At 43.2% G+C, this 9432-nt stretch overlaps 1 long non-coding RNA gene across 1 annotated transcript; it reads right to left on the minus strand.

Annotated features, from left to right (window-relative positions):
* Window positions 1-354: 354 nt before the first annotated feature.
* Window positions 355-8976, minus strand: LOC112667126 (uncharacterized). The gene is made up of 3 exons (XR_003141060.3): window positions 8802-8976; window positions 8407-8459; window positions 355-1620 (listed from the first exon to the last, which is right to left on the minus strand). It is a non-coding gene; the product is annotated as an uncharacterized LOC112667126 (long non-coding RNA).
* Window positions 8977-9432: the final 456 nt, after the last annotated feature.

A 9432-nucleotide genomic window follows, 5' to 3' on the forward strand; every position in this document is an offset into this window, starting at 1 on the left:
TTTGTTTTTTAGATTCTACATGTAAGTGAAATCATTTGGTTTTTTTTTTTTTTCTCTGACTTATTTCGCTTAGCATAATACCTTCTGGGTCCATGCATGTTCTCACAAGTGGTAAGAATTCACTCTTTTTTATGGCTAATATTCTATTCTACAAACACACACACAGTATCCCCCATCTTCATCCATTCGTCTATGGGTAGACTCCTCTTAGTTTGCTTCCATACCTTGGTTATTGTAAATAATGCTGCAATAGACTTAGGGGGTGCATGTATCTTTTCAAATTGATTTTTTTTTCATTTTTTAAAAAAGATTTTATTTATTTATCCATGAGAGATACAGAGAGAGAGAGGCAGATACACAGACAGAGGGAGAAGCAGGCTCCATGCAGGGAGCCCAACATGGGACTTGTTCCTGGGACTCCAGGATCATGCCCTGAGCTGAAGGCAGACACTCAACCACTGAGCCACCCAGGCATCCCAATTGTTTTTTCATTACTTTGGCTAAGTATCTGGTAGTGGAAACATTGGATCATATGTTTCTTCTATTTTTCATTTTTTGTGGAGCTTCCATGCTGTTTCCTACAGTGACTCCACCAATTTGCATTCCTACCAACAGTGCACCAGGGTACCTTTTTTCCCACATCTTCAGCAACACCTGTTATTTCTTGTCTTTTTGATTTGTGGCCATTCTGACAGGTAAAAGGTGATATCTCAGTGTGGTTTTGATTTGCATTTCCCGGATTCCGCACCAAATTTCTGTCTGTGTCTCAGTTACATAGGCTTTATAAATCTTAAATGCAATTGCTAGAATTGTCCTATATAGTCTTTTAATTAAGCTTTCACCTTTTCCAATTGTGTTCCCTTCGTTTTTTTGAATCTCAAACATTCTTTTACAATCTGATACAAGCTTTGTATCTTTAATCTGAAATTTTTGACTAGCTGTGTTTAAACCAGTGTAGCCTGCAGATTTTCACTGAGCAACCTCCTGAATGACACACACTAGATGAGGTGCTGGTAATAAGAAGAACAAAGGAACACCTTATGGTCCATGGGGGACAATAACTTAATGTGATAAAAGCCACATCATATTACCTACGGGCTTCAAAGATTCCAAATAACTGGTAATGAGAGACATTAGATGTGATATTAGTTTAAGAAATAAAAATTCCGGGATCCCTGAGTGGCGCAGCGGTTTAGCACCTGCCTTTGGCCCAGGGCGTGATCCTGGAGACCCGGGATCGAATCCCATGTCGCGCTCCGGGTGCATGGAGCCTGCTTCTCCCTCTGCCTATGTCTCTGCCTCTCTCTCTCTCTGTGACTATCATAAAAAAAAAAAAATTAAAAAAAAAAGAAATAAAAATTCCTATTCAGACCTTATATTCCTATCCCTAAAGTATCCTCAAAAGATCATGGATATTGTTCGTTTGCAGTGTTAGTATTTGTCTTTTCCCACATGAGACAGGAGATTAACCAGAACAGAATTGGGAAAAGTGAAAGGCAGTTTTTACGTTGTGTGTTGTAGGAGGCAGGGTGGGTAGGTCTTGTTGTGTTCACCATAGATCTTTCCATCTTTGGGACCATTGTTTGCACACAGACCTTTCTGGGTCACCAGCAGCTGAACCTATGAGAGGAAAGACGAGAATCTTGAATGTAACTGGAACTTTTGCCGTAAAGGGAGCTGGTCCTGGGGAGTAGAGTCAGGAAAGCTTTTGCTTAAACTTCCAGTTTTAATTTGAGGCAAAGTTTGGGGCTCATGGCACAATGAGAGCTGTCTGCCAGACCTTTTTTTTTTTTTTTTTTTAATCAATCAGACACATTGTTTGTTCCTCTGGGTTTGATAGACATGTTGTAATAAGGTCCTGAACTGCTCACTGCCTCTTTATGTACTTTCTGTCTAAAGGCTTGTTACTATTGTGACCTATATTCATGGAACCACAAACAATGGGTTTAACCATTAACTTTCAAACCACCTGTAAATGAATTCTTTTATAAGATGACAATTATATAGGCTCCCAATGGTTGCTTAGAGTGTCAAAGAAAAGGATTCAGGTTGAACTAGGTTATTAAGGAACTGGGACTTGATGTTTAGGATGCCCCTAGTCTGAGCAGATAATTTGCCTTCGCCCGACCATGTCAGATAACACTGTTTAGCTGACATTCCAGTGTCCTTGAAAAACATAAAGTTTTCTAAAGTTGGTTTGGTTGAGAATAAAATTAAATTGTGGCAATATCTTATATTCATTGAGTAGAAACCCACAATCTATGCCACTATTTAGTGTCCATTAAGACATGATTTGATGTTAGGTATCTCTCTTCTGGGCCTTTCCTTGTGGGCCTTGGGGAGTTAAAAACCACAAACGATACATAGTTTTCTCTTGTCATCTAAAAGACCAAAGAAGGTGACCAAAATCTTGCCCCCTCAGATTCATAATTATCTTTATGTATTTTTTCTTCTATTTTTAATTTAGCAGTAATCCAAAACAATGGTTGCTTCCAGAAAACTATACAATCTGGTAATGTGGCATGCTTAATTAATTTTAATGATATTTTGTCCAAAATAGGGGGACTGTCCTATTGAAGCTGTGAAACGAACCCTATTTGGATTGCACCTACACTGTCGGTAACATAGGACTTCATCTGAGGTTTTCCATACTTTCTACTTTTCGCTTTTTTTATTGGGGTTTAATTTCCACATGCTATTTCTATAGCAACTCATTCTATAGAATAACTTTTTTTTTTCTATAACATTAGAAAAGCCTTTTCCTATCCTTCTGGTAGATTAATTATTCTTCAGAATCTATCTGTAGGCTGGTTTAACCTACTGGCCTCAATTTTCAGATCAAGAAATAGAAACACAGTGAGACTAACTGATAGGTTCAGCACGATCCAGGAGTCAGCAAAACGGTCTCTTGGTTCCAATCCTGACTTCACTTCCTGAGCCATTAGGCAGTTCCTGAGTAATGACTTTTAAAGTGAATTCTGTGATTCACAAATATACATGCTGATTTTGATCAAATTATTTAATCTCCTCCATCAGTATTTTTACAAATTTATTGTATACATGCCTCTTATCTAGCAATTTAACTATATAATGTGCCCGTGTTTCTTTTTTTGCTGGTATCTTGAATTGTTACTCTTTTTTTTCTTTCCTTTTTTCTTTCTTACTGTTATTTATTCTTGAATATTTAAATTTATTTATTTATTTAAGTAATCTCTACATTCATTGTGGGGCTTACTCATGACCTTGAGATCAAGAGTTGCACGTTCTTCTGATGGAGCCAACCAGGCACCCCTAAAATTGAATTCCTTAAGAACGCCTGTGCCATCTGTGAACCTTTCAAGGAAAAGGACTCTGATCTATATTTCTTTGTAGTGTCTGTAATGCTTAGGGCCTTACATAGGGTTCAATCCCATGACCCCGAGATCATGACTTAAGCCAAAATCAAGAGTAGGATGCTTACCTGACTGAAAACCCAGGCGCCCCTTGCTACTACCACTATTGATAATTATAAGAGTAGACATTTCTCGATCATTACTATATACCAGACATAGTTGACAAGGTCAATTCAATCTTTACATCACAACATCCCTATGAGGTAAGTACCGTTATTATTCTGTTTTACAGGACAGGGAACTTCAGCTCAGAGATCTAAGCAACTTACCTAAGGTCACAGAACAAGTAAGTAATGAAACTAGTCATCAGGTGGTCTGATTCCAGGACCTGAGGTTTACTTGCCGGGAAGAAGACTATTTGGGAGAGAGTAGGGGATGGAAGATGCGGACTGTGGAGATAAGACTTGTCCTACCCTGGATGTCCTTAGAATTTTGTCAAGGGCAACACCTTTATTTATCTCCCTCAGTGTCAGCCTTAAGACACATGAAGGCATGTGGTGAGAAGAAATCAGGTCTTTCCAGACTGTACTTTTTATTAGCAATAAAGTTCTTGTTGCTTGGAAGTAGCAGTAAATGATCCCAGGAAGAGTTTCTGGTTGCATTTCTAATCCCACACCCAGCAGAGATGGCAGGGAAGACAAAAAGAGCTTCCATGATTAAGTAGCAAGACCCTTTCAGCTGGGCCTGAGAGTTTCAGCTATGGGAATCTTACTGTGTGGCCGAGTGGAAGCAATCAACTCAGAGCACGCTCTTTCTCACTACTGTTACTGTTCAACCTTATCAAATAATAACCAGAACTTGCCACTTGAGTCAGGTGTCTGGGCTTTTTTCTCCTTGTCTTTATTTCATTTTTGCTTTTTTACTCCTATAAATAAACGTCCATCCTGAAGAGTTTAGGACAATTAGGTGAATTCACTGAACTGCTCAAGTTTTTCACTTAAAATTCAATTTTGGTTAAAATGTTCAAACCTGGGACGCCTGGGTGGCTCAGAGGTTAAGCGTCTGCCTTCTGGTGCAGGGAGTGATCCTGGAGTCCTGGGATCGACTCCCGCATCAGGTTCCCCACAAGGAGCCTGCTTCTCCCTCTGCCTGTGTCTCTGCCTCTCTCTGTGTGTCTCTCATAATAAATAAAATCTTAAATAAATAAATAAATAAATAAATAAATAAATAAATAAAATGTTCAAACCTATTTGATCTGAACAAAACATTGGGCATAGGCTTTATCTCTTCCTCTTTTTCTGCATAAGGAAACAAAGCACAAATAATAACATGATCCGCAAGCAATGTACACCCAGATAGTATGTGAACTGGGAATAAAACCAAACCACCTATCTCTCATTTCAGTGCCTTTTCCACCCCAAAGGTAGTAAAGAGTGTGCATTGTAGTATGTTTGCTCTTCCTCTGTTTTGGTAGAAAGTCCCACTTTAATTCTTTCAGTATGAAGTAACTTCCTGTCTAGTGTGCTACGGCAGCTGCTTAGCAGCGTTTTCATGCCTACGGGAAGATTGTATCGCCCAGTCTTTTTTATTTTTTTTATTTTTTTAAATTTCCTCAATCTTTTTAAAAAATTTTTTTATTTATCCATTCATGAGAGACAGAGAGAGAGAGAGGCAGAGACACAGGCAGAGGGAGAAGCAGGCTCCATGCAGGGAGCCCGACGTGGGACTCGATCCTGGGTTTCCAGGATCATGCCCTGGGCTGCAGGCGGCGCTAAGCTGCTGAGCCACCCGGGCTGCCCTGTATTGCCCTGTCTTCTACAAATTGGGCATGGCCATGCGAAATTCTTTGACCAACAAAATACAAACACAAATGACAATTACGTGTTACTTCTGAGACAAAACATTGGTTTAGTTGTCATTAACCAAAGAAGCTGTGCTTTCCAGATGATACAAGATGGTGGTGCTTATTTCCACCTGGACAGTTAAGTTGTTGCACTGAAAACAGTTGTCCCTGGAAAGTCACCCAGACACTGAGATACTAACCAGGTATTTCAGGCAGTGAGAAATAAATCACCATCGTGTTAACACACCAAGATCATAATCTTGTTTGACGCTGCAGCGTGATCTAGCCTATCCTAGTCATTACTACTGGGCTTTAGGAATCTACATTAACTGTATTAGTGAGTACCTGGGAGGGGTTAGGCATCATGGTATGTATTTGGGATTATGTTCTCATTTAATAATTTAACTTTTACAATGGCCTAAGTAAGGCATGTATCTATATCATTTGCAAATGAAGACATTGAGTCTCAGAGAATGTAAGTGAATTCCCAAGTTTACTCAAGTAGTAAGAACCAGAGTCACTCGAGGCATGTCTAGCTCTAAAGCCTCTGTTTGTTTGTTTTCCCACCACACAGCACTGCCTGACTTCGAGCCATGCTACTCTGAGTGCTTAAAAGTAGTAGTCGAGGGATGCCTGGGTGGCTCAGCAGTTTAGCGCCTGCCTTCGGCCCAGGGCCTGATCCTGGAGTCCCGGGATCGAGTCCCGCATCAGGCTCCCTGCATGGAGCCTGCTTCTCTCTCTGCCTGTGTCTCTGCCTCACTCTCTCTCCTCTCTGTGTGTATCTCTCATGAATAAATAAATAAAATCTTAAAAAAAAGTAGTAGTCGAGGGGCGCCTGGTTGGTTCAGTTAGTAGAGCATGCAGCTCTTGATCTTGGAGTTGCAAGTTCTAGCCCCTTGTTGGTTGTAGAGCCTACTTTAAAAAAATTAATAAATTAAAAAAGTAAAAGTAGTAATTGATCCCGTAAGCATTTTGCAGAGCGTCCACTGTGTGTTTATCACTCTGCCAACTGCTCTGAGTGAGCGATGCACCCTGTCTTTAAGGAATTCGGAATCTAGTTAAAGGGAGGTGAGCCCATGAAACAATACTGAACACTATGACGTGTGAGTCTGGCATTAACAGCCTCTCAGCCTTGAATTGGGACTTGAAGGTTAGTTAGGATGTAGGTGGATGGGAAACATCGGGGAGACCTGTCTACACTGTCCACCATTGTGAGGAAAGAGTATGGACTTAAATAGCGGCCTTACTTACCACTGATACTTCTCAGTTCCAGTTCTTTCATTCGTGAGATGGGTCAGTGATAGTCTCACATCATAGGGTTGTGGTGAGAATTACATCGGACAGTGAGTATCACTTCCCAAAGTGATGGCACAGTGGGTGCTCAGTAAATATCAGCTGTCTTTTCGGGTCACCTGGCTGACTCAGTCGGTTGGAGCTCTTGACTCTTAAGCTCAGTTTGGTGAGTTTGAGCCCCATGTTGGGTGTAGAGATTACTTTAAAACATATACAGGGCAGCCTGGGTGGCTCAGCGGTTTGGCACCACCTCCAGCCCAGGGCCAAATCCTGGAGACCTGGAATCGAGTCCCACGTTGGGCTCCCTGCATGGAGCCTGCTTCTCCCTCTCCCTCTGCCTGTGTCTCTGCCTCTCTCTCTGTGTGTGTCTCTCATGAATAAATAAAATTAAAAAAAATAAAACATATACAAATTAGTTGTGTTCCAATGTCTGGAAACAATAGGCATTGGTGTGACATCCAACATGGGAGACCATGATATATGTGGTGATATCCATGGGCTTCGAGGGTTCCATTTAGGTCTGATTTTTTTCTTTGAGATACTTAGAAGATGAAACAGCCTCTTATGAGTGTGGTGAGCTCCTCTCTATGCTAAGTGCTTTGGGGGAACAAGGATGAACTAGACCCAGCCTCTCTGGAAGAGCTTGAGTGTGTCCAGGGAGAATGGCTCAAGGGACTCCCCACATGAATGACACCTCCTGAATGACAGCGGAGAAAGGACAAGGCCTGAGGGGGTGTGCAGAGGAAGGGATGACTGTGGTGCCGCTGGGCCCAAGGTGAGGAAACAGAACACAGGTTGAACGTAGCAGATGCCAATGGTGACGGCGGCGGCTGATTTTATTCTTGCCATCTTTACGGACCTACTCCAGCAGCTGCGTGGAGGCCAGCCGTTACTCACTGTGTCCAACTTTTCCTTTATGAAGTAAAGCTGAGCAAAGAGCATGGGTTTTTCAGTCACAATGATATGGATTCAAATCCTTTTTTTTTTTAAGATTTATTTATTTATTTATTTATTTATTTATTTATTTATTTATTTATTTATTTTAGACAGAGAGAGAGAGAGAGAGAGAGAGAGAGAGAGAGAGGCAGAGACACAGGCAGAGGGAGAAGCAGGCTCCATGCAGGGAGCCCGACGTGGGACTCGATCCCGGGACTCCAGGATCGTGCCCTGGGCCAAAGGCAGGCGCTAAACCGCTGAACCACCCAGGGATCCTCAAATCCTTTTTTTTTTTTTAAAGATTTTATTTATTTATTCACGAGAGACCCCGAAACACAGGCAGAGGAAGAAGCAGGCTCCCTGTGGGGAGCCCCAGAAGCTCAACCACTGAGCCACCCAGGCGCCCCCACGGACTCCCGTTTCATTAAAATTCGGTTGATTTGTTCATTCTGCTAAAAGCCTATTAATCGAGAGGGTAGCCTCCAATGTAACGCCTGGAAAGCCTTAGGATGATTAATGGAACACAGAGAACTAGCTTCTGTGTGAAGTTGGGACTGCCAGCCTACCCGCCGGAAGCCACCATCTGTGCTTCACTAGAGGCCACACACCACACTTGAACCAAGACAGCGGTTTGCCTAAGACGTGGCATAGACTTGAAAGTTCTCCGGAGAAAGCCAATAAAACCGGCATGAATAAAATTGGGCAGGCTGCTTCTGACTTTCTAAAGCTCCTCTGGAAGGCCATTAAACAGGAATCTAAGAGATGGAATGCAAAGCAAAGCTGTTTTCTGGTTTATGGGACGGCAATACTCTAGAAATTCCAAATCTGGTTGAATGCAATATTAGGACTTTGCTCTGGGAGCAGCCTTTGATTTGTAAATATTCTTAAGGAGCTCGGGCCAATGCCGGCAAACCCCAAGGAGGGGGCAACAGGTGGCCCAATGGCTGAAGCCTGCCTCCCAGCCTCCCAGCTCGGTGCTTCCCCCACGGAGCTTCCTCCTACCTGCTTCTGCTCCTCCCTCTCCGTCAGAGGAGCCAGTGGGTCCAGGTCCGGGCCTGGAGGAGAAGAGACGTCACTGAGCACGTTTGGAGTTTGAATCTGCGTTTGTTTCCTGGCTCCTCCCCTGGGCTCTAAGCTCCCTACAAAAGGGACTACAGGTGGGTCCTTTACGGGAGAATCCCCTTGTTTAAACCGTGTCTGCTCAGGAGCACTTTTGGGAATTTTGTTCCCAGATTCTAACTCCTTGATGAATGATGGTGGTGCGAGTGCGTGCTTAGGCCTATCTTCTCTTCTGAGCTGCTGCTTACAGTGAAGCTGGGATTCCCTGGGGGAATATTTTTCTGGATGAAGCAAATGCTATGAGCAAGAGAGAACATTTTCATCCCAGAAGCACTTACTGAGTGGCTGTTCCTTGCTTGGAACGGGATTCAGGGTAAGGGCGGACACAGGGATTAAGAAGACCGAAAGTCCCTGCCCTCAAACAGCCAGGGCTGGAGCAGGAGGGGAGGACGCGCGCTGGAGAGCGTGTGCAGGCAGCAGCGGCCGAGTGCTGTGGAAGAGGACAGAGGGTTTACCTGCATTTTTTAAAAGATTTTATTTATTTATTTCTGAGAGACAGAGAGAGAGAGGCCGAGCCCCAGACCGAGGGAGAAGCAGGCTCCCTGCAGGGAGCCCGACGTGGGACTCGATCCTGGGACCCCGGGGTCATGGCCTGGGCCCGAGGCAGATGCTCCACCGCCCAGCCCCGGGCACCCACCGAGGATCTCCTTCTAGCTAGGGTTGCCCCGCATCTTCGAGGGCATTCCATTTCCAGTGACCTCTCATTTCTGATAAACCGCCTGTTAACTTGCCCCAAATCTTCTACTGAACTAGAAAAATTCCTGGAAAATCAGGGTTTGTGCTTTCGCGCCCATAGTATCTCCCAAACCAGCGCACCGACTTAGCAGAAGCGCTCAGTAAATATTTGTTCAATAAATAGATGAATGATCTGCAAGGCAACAAAAACTTTTTATAATGAGTCTGTACCCT

This window comes from Canis lupus, chromosome 7, assembly GCF_003254725.2.
Source record: "Canis lupus dingo isolate Sandy chromosome 7, ASM325472v2, whole genome shotgun sequence".
NCBI lineage: Eukaryota > Metazoa > Chordata > Mammalia > Carnivora > Canidae > Canis > Canis lupus.